Below are 8,028 nucleotides of genomic sequence, written 5' to 3' on the forward strand. Positions count from 1 at the left end.
CCCTATTCTCTCTCCCCTCCTATAAGCTTCTGTAATTCTGATTTGCTGAAGGCAGAAATGTGTGCAGAAATATACACAACGTTTCTCTGTTTACTCCTATTTTTCTCAGTAATCATGCAACTTTCTTGAAGATGAATGTTGCATATTGGGAATGAAGACTTACTCAGTTCCCCTGGATTTCCCAGAAGGGCCAGAACCAACCCACAGGATTTGTCAGTTTGGATACAGACACTTACTGCAACCCACTTTACCTGAATGTAAATCAGAGGCGGAAAGAAACACTTCCTGCATGAAGCTGTTAGTCATATGGTTTAGTTTTATGTGGTTCTGCAAAGAGCACTGAGGTTTGCTTGATGATCCTTATGGGTCTCTTCCAATGTGAGATATTCTAATGATTCTGATACTATGACTGTTTCTTGTGGTCCTCAAGGCTTCACCTCCCTGTTTGTTTTTTTGTTTGGTTGGGCTTTCTTTGGTTTTGTTTTCTTCATTAGAATAGTTTGCAAAGAGCACAATTCATTGGGGTGTAAATAAAATGTGTCAAAATCCATGTCACAGGCTGGCAATCCAACTTCAGTGAGCAAATTGGGCTATTTCATCTCTTTTTATTAGAAGTCACTTCTCCCGTTTCAAGATTGAAAACTTCTGTATCCAGAAATCTTATGCAAGCAATTTTTAAGAGATCTCTACATCTGAAATCTGAGCAACATTCTCAGCTGAGCTTTGTCCTTATCAAGGTATTAAAAAAGAATTGAACAGATTTTAATCAAGCTAATCTTCCTAATAAGCTCAGACTACACATTTAAAGAAAAGGTCTTTAAAAAGCAGATCCACTTTTCAACAACACAATCTTCACATCGAGCTCTGTAAAGGCTTTTTAAAGTACTGGTGACTTTTTTATCCTTAGCATTTAGGTCCAGAAGGATCCCAATACAAGTCAAAGAATTTTGTTCATTTGCCCTTTATTCAGCCTTTTGGTATGAATTTAACTGCAACATATTTTCCAGTAAGTTGGAGTTTTGAATACATCAAAATTAAGATAATTGTCTGTCTCCCTTACTAGTAGCTTTTTCTGATTTTTTTTCTTTTGATTTGAATAAAAGCAGATTTTAAATATTTTATGTTTCCATATACCAATATATCCAGTACTTCAGCGAGAAAAGTAAAGGAAAAAAAAAACAAAACCACATTTGTATTACAGTGATTCAGACAGTAAAGTTGAAGTTAGCTAAAAACAGTCTAACTAATGCTCCCAGGCAGGAGCATTCTGCTTTGGTTCTTATGGAAGAATTAATTTGGCTGCATTGGTGAAAGAAGGAAGAGACAATAACTTTGGGAAGGACAGGATTTATCTCATGTTTAGCCAGGCTGAAATGTAAATAGGATTCCTTTGATTCCTTGCTATAAGCAATATTCCCTGAAGAAAAGGTCTTGCTGGGTGGGAGTTTTATTAATTTTTTGTAGCATTTTCTTGTTTAATCAGCTTAAAGATTAGGCTAACTTGCAGGTTGAATTAGTACCAAACACACACCCCCCTCCAAAAAAAAAAACAAAACCAACTACAAAACAACCTCCTAATTCTATATTGTATTTTGCTTATAGTTACTCCTGAACACAGATTTTAGCCAAATATATTTTCACCTTCAGTGGACTATTTTGACTAAAAACTTGTCCATCACAAAGCTGTATCATACAGAAAGCTTAGCTCCTCTTGACAGCTGCCTGTAAAGCAGAGATCCAGGGTTGTGGAACTGATGAACAGAGAATCCTCTTAAATTCATGACAACCTGAAAAAATGTTATGCTAAGAAGAGTTCTGAAGTCAGTGAAGTTGCCACTAAAATCCTCTGTAGATATGCTTCTTAAAAGTTAACTGGGAAGTTGCACAGTTATGTTGCCTGTTTGAAGTAAAAATTACTATGATGGCCAAAACTAGAAAAGAAAAATCTGAACCTATATTTTTCAAAGAGAAAGTGACCAGGTATGTCACTTACAAAGGCAGATGGACCTATTTTGTCAGCTGTCTCCTCCAATGTTCCAATGGGAGGTGTCCCTGCCTGTGGCAGGGAGGTCGGAACCTGATGATCTTTAAGTTCCTTTCCAACCTTAGCCATTCTAAGATTCTACCATTCAAATTTCATGGCTTTCACAAAACAAAGCTTTGTGAGCTTCAGGAATGTGGAATAATTTTTTCATGTAGTGAGAAAAAAAGTGTTCTTTTGTTTATCTGCAGTTTATGTGTTGTCTGGCTTTTCAGGAAGCTCTTATTAATTCTCAGGTTTACTCTCTGTTTTGAAATGGTCATTTGTGACATTTATTTATAAATATGATAGTTGAGGTCAGAATCTGTAAAAAGGGAAGCATCAATATATGATGACATCCTCTGTGTTCATTAAGTTACCTTGAAGAGTTTTAAACACTTTGCAAGCTACATACAAGACAGAACGTTTTTCCTTCACAGATGCCCTGCAGCACAGCTTAGGTGTAGAACTTGAAATCTTTTAGAAAATTGATAGAAACACTATCCAGCGTTCACATCCAAAAGGATGAAAATGAAGAATAGTGTTTCCGTGTTGTGTAAGGAGCAGAATTTTAACTGAGTTCACAGAAACTCCACCACTAATGGCAATTAAATGTGAGGAAGATTTTTTTTATTATTTTATTTGCTTTTATTTTAATGGTTTCTTAATAAATGTCTTATTTTTTTTCATTTCTGAAATATTTTAGATGCATTTTGTCTTGTTTTTGTTTACCTATTGACCATTTTTTGACCAGTACTTTTGCAGATTGTTTCTTTGAACTGTTAAGTAACCAACAACATGAATATTACTGAGTGGGACTAAGGATCCACCTTGTCTGATGGTGAGTGCTAGCTGACGTTTAACAGTGAGTAAAGGATAAGAAAAGGATTTAGTTATGGCCCTCACAGTTTCTGGTGTGCAGCAGCTGGGGGATTTCTTGAACTGAAAGCTGATTCAGTCTTTGATAGCATTAGATAAAATTATGTCCTTGCTGTGTTTGGTTTTTTCCTGTTCTTTTACAACCCACATTACCCAGTCCAAGTAAGTTCTGACATTAAAACATGGTGTAAGATAATTCACTTCAATGCTGTTTCTTTGGACATTCCTTCTTCCAGCACTATAAATGCACTAGATAAATATTCTTTCTCCCCTTCACTTTTCTCAAGCTCTCCTCTCTCTCCCTTCCCAAAACATCCATGTTTTCACACCGGCCAGAAATGGACCATTAACTTGGATTAATTCTACAATGCTTTCTTTTCTCACATTCTGTTAAAAAATGAAAATGCAGAAATGTACAGAGAGCTTTCAATAAATCAAGAAACAGCTAAAACAATATATATCCTTCTCAGTAGGCATGAGCCATTATTCCTCTCTGGTCATTAGCACGGGAGAGCTGACTGTGCATGAAGTCATACAGAATTAATGGACCACATCAGAAAAGATAATAGCTGAGCTATTAAAGCCAATAAAGAACTTAAAGGAAGAAGAGGGAATGCTGAGAAAAGATTAGAGGAGAAAATACTGCACCAGGGACTGTGTGTATAAATATATATTCATATACAGTGTTACAGACAATGTGGTTGGTTCCACTTCTGCTCGCTCAGTTTCAGAATTTCAGAGCATTTGTGTGCCAGCAACATACCAGCCAAGCTTGCCTATGCCACCAAAAAAGCTCCTCTGTAGCCTTCAGCAACATTACAGGAGGTCAGAAGTGTTCTCCCAGGACTTAAGTTTGCAGTTAAATTTAAAACCCCAACCCCAAAAGCCCAGCCAAGCAAGATTCTGGCAGTATTAAACTAAATCTTCCAGTGCTCCAGTATGTGATCAGCCAATGTTTCACCAAATGTAAACTTGTTTGTTGGTTTGTTGGTTTCTTTTGTTGTTTGTGTTTGTCATTCGTTGTTTGTTTGTTTTTGCTAAAGAGAGGAAAAGAAAACAAGACAGACAAACAACCAGACATCCTGTTTATATAACTAACACCTAAAGTAAAATTACACCAGCAGTAATCTGCTAGGACAACCAACTGCTTTCTCTTTCCTGCAGTATTTTAAAAGTGAAGGTCTTTCTGGCCACAACTAAAGCTGAACTGACCTTTTGAAGTTCTATGGCACTAGCTGTGCCTTGCTTTGCTGTCTCACTGTAACTGAGGTTTTGTACTAGTCCTTTCCTCTAGCTGCTCCCCTCTCTAATAGGTGCTTCAGCAACTGAACAGCTTTGCATGGTATTTTTGCAAAGTGTTAGAAACTAAGCACAGACAATCTATAGCAGCTCCTTGTGTTCCAGCTCTCAAAGCACTGCTTGAAAAAAAATATCATGTTCTTCTGTCTCTCATTCTTTATTTTTATCTAGTGAAGAAGTTTTCTAGCTTTCTTTTTTTTTTTCTTTTTTTCTTTTTTTTTTTCTCCCATAATCTTTGCCCTCTGTGCTGGAAACAGTTAAATCCATGGTAATTGTTCACTTCCTCATTGATAGAGTTTGGACTTCTGTATTGTAATTACAAATCTTCTCTGCTTTTAACATAACTGTTTTTTGATAAAGAAATAATTTGTAATAGAAATAATGCAACATATGAAGAACCCTGCTTTGAGCCTGTCCTTCAGTCTTTTCTATTTTTCTACCCTTTGGTTTGCCAGCTCTGCCAGACCATCCCTTCCCAAAAGATCCAAACATCCCTATGTAAGTGGATGAAGGAACTGAGATTTTACTTACACCTTTAATTACAACCGCTTTACATTTCGAGGACCAGAGAATTGCTGAACACTGTGCTGTGGGAGTTGGTCCTAAGTATAGTCTCCCTGATTTTACTCTATATAAATAGCAGTTTAATCCTCTCTGGGTGACCTTTGTCTGATTCAGTAAAAAAGCATTTAGACAGATAAGAAAAGTTATGCACTTACTTAAAAACTTCCCTGAAAAGAGCATGTCCATGGTTATGCATCTTCTTGGTTCCTGGGGTATTGAAACGTCTTTTAAGACACAATTGGTGTTATCTCTCCATGTGTTTTTATATTTTTCAAATATTTCACTAGCTTTATGGTCATCATGTAAACTGCATCATGTGAGAAATGTGAAAAAATTCCTTTAAGACTGATACAAAGGCAAGAATTAAGGAATTCCAGCAGAAACATGAAAACATCACAAATACCTCTATAGGATTGTGGCTGTTTTTGAAACTGAAATGAGAGAACTGGGCTGCAGGAAAGGGACTTAAGATTGCAAAGCTTTACAACTTCTGTCCTTTTACTGGCCATAGAAATAAAAAATATTTTAAAGATATCTTTATACTCTGCTTCAGAGCTCACTGAACTTCTTGTTAACATTTTCTACATGACATAGACTTTGACAAGTTAAAATAGTAGGTGAAGATTTTGAAAAAAAATATCCCCTGTTCTTTGTCTTTCCAAATGTGTCCATTAATGTGTTTTGTGGTGGAGTCTGCTCTGTACCAGCTTTATGAAACATAAGTAATGAACTGTCTCTATTAATCTACCTTTTGTCTCAAAGTTACAAGTGACAGAGCCTTGTTATGTGACCTACAGCAAAATAGTTGGGGCTAGATTTTCAAGTCCTCAGCAGCCTATGCTCCATGATGGCCTTTTACATGCTCAAAACCAGCAAACAGATTTGAGCCACGAATAACTCACTAATATGTGTATAATGGAAATTTGTCTTTTCAGGAAAAAAAAAAGAAATAAAAATTACCTGAAAATAAATTTGAGGGTTACTGAAAGGTTTGAGCTAAAGATCTACAACAGCAATGTTGCTCTTTGTGGAATTGTACCTGTTCCCTGTGGACTCATTAGCATCAGATGGAGAGATCACTAGACAGATTACACCTCTCCAAGCCCTGATTTTTTTGGTTGCTTGTGTTCTTGAGGATGTAAAGTTGTACAGTAAGAGCTTCCTAACTGATATATAATGGAAGGTGTACTTCACTTAAGGTCATGGCCTTTCAAATTCAAAGGTGCAAGGAAGGAGCTACCCTCTCTAGAAGTTTTTGAAACTTCCATTTGATCCCTTATTTCAGGGGTTTGTGGGGGAAAAAAATAAATACAATAAATAGTCATTTCCAATGGAAATAAAAATACTTTTTACTTTCCCGCTCCATTATTATGTTGTTGAGTGCTGGTAAAAACTCTTAAGTTCTACTTGCCTACAGAAAACGTGGTATTAGCTGGGCAATTCAAGTGCAGAAATCCCTGCCTACCCTCATATTCCTAAGTGCTCTTCCCACCTGCTTGTTTACAATTCTTGCCAATTGCTTTATAGTCAGGTTGTACACTCAGCTTGCAGGGACCACAGCACTTACCAGGGCATCTAGAACTCCAGGAGACTGATCTGTGATTGTGGAGTATACTAATTGAAAAAGCACAAAATAATTTAGCAATCTGTAAAATGTGTACACTCAAACATATCTGTCCCAAAGGCACAATAAAAGAATTAATTTATGTATTCCCTTCAGTGTGTTCAGGGCTGCTCTGATAAGAAGTGCTACATAAGAGCTAAGAATTATTCATTTATTATTTATTAGTCATGTTACCTTGGTCTATTATACGTGGAGAGAAAACAAATAGTGAAAGTCTCATTCTTTAAGCTTTATCATTGCTCAGTTTGCACTTTAGGCAGCTTTTGCAGATTCCCTGGATTTATTTGTTGGCACAAAGAAACTGTCACCTAGGAACAGATCAATGGACTAGCTGCAGCGAGTCCCTGTCTCTAACAGTTGTCAGTGCAGCTACTTCAGAAAACAGTGCAAAATTATTATAGTGAATCTAATTATGTGGTGTGATATGTTGCAGGACAGCTTTGCCTAACCTCTGGTGGTCACACTGTACTGTAAAAATGGGATCAGATAGTTCTCATTGTTGCATTCTTGCTGTTGTCATACTATTGTTATTTGTGTTTGTGGCACAATCCAGCTTGATTGTTAAACCAACAAAACTACCCGGTGGTATTGACGCACCACCTTCCTGTAGCAATGAATTACAATGGTGAGTTAACCAGTTTTCAATGAAAGACATTACTCAATGAACAATTTAAAAAAAAAAATAAAAAAATAAAAAAATTAGAGCCACTTTTGAAACAGGCCTTTAAATTTAATTACATGCCTCCTCTCCCTGAATTTTGTTTTGTTTACTTTCAGTAAAGGGAGAAGGAAGCACCTGAGTGTGACATCTTTAATGCACATTCTTCTACAGGAGCTTCCTGACTCTAAGATCACTAAGTTTCTCCCACACATCCCTGCCAACACTCAGAAACTCGGCAGCAGGGAGTCCCTTTCATCCCAAGCACAACTTTCTAATTGCCCTGAGCTACTACAGAACTACTGCACAACAGCTGAATGAAGACAAACTCACCGAAGGAAAGGGTTTGCAATGCCAAACATTTTATCTGAGCCAGACACAAAGTTGTGTCTCCTGGACAGTAGTTTGAATGTATTAACTTGGTCTTAGGAGAACCTACTGTTTTGCACCCCCAAGGAATATTCTTCACTGTCATCACTTTAATATACTCTGATTTTTCTCATGGTACCTCTTGCTGTTGACTTTGCTAAGGCTACTGCACCAGAGATAAGCAGTACCCACGTGCTTTCTGTAGCCCCATGACAAAGCCATTTAGTTTGTCCTTTAAGTGACTTCCTGTCACAAAAGCCTGGCACATGCTCATGCCACTACATCTTTTTATTTCCTCATACTCCCTTTCATGTGACAGGCACAGAGGCCACTGCTGTTACAGTTCATCTGTCTAAAGATATATTATTGAGCATGTCATCAAGCAAAGTAACTTTAACAGCATAACATAGCAATAAATTATCAGAGGATTGTTATTTTGCTGTGGCACATCAGAGAAATGCAAAATGGCAGATGGGCTGCACATACAGTCACCCTCATGCATGTAAACAGGGCTTGTCTTCAGCTAGCTGAAAAGTGGGAATCTGAGCTGGTTTTCTCAAGACTAATAAAGCATCTTTTGATGACCATCTACATGCAACCATATAGAGACATTCT

Source organism: Chaetura pelagica, unplaced genomic scaffold, assembly GCF_000747805.2.
Source record: "Chaetura pelagica isolate M959 unplaced genomic scaffold, ChaPel_1.0 scaffold200, whole genome shotgun sequence".
NCBI classification, from domain to species: domain Eukaryota; kingdom Metazoa; phylum Chordata; class Aves; order Apodiformes; family Apodidae; genus Chaetura; species Chaetura pelagica.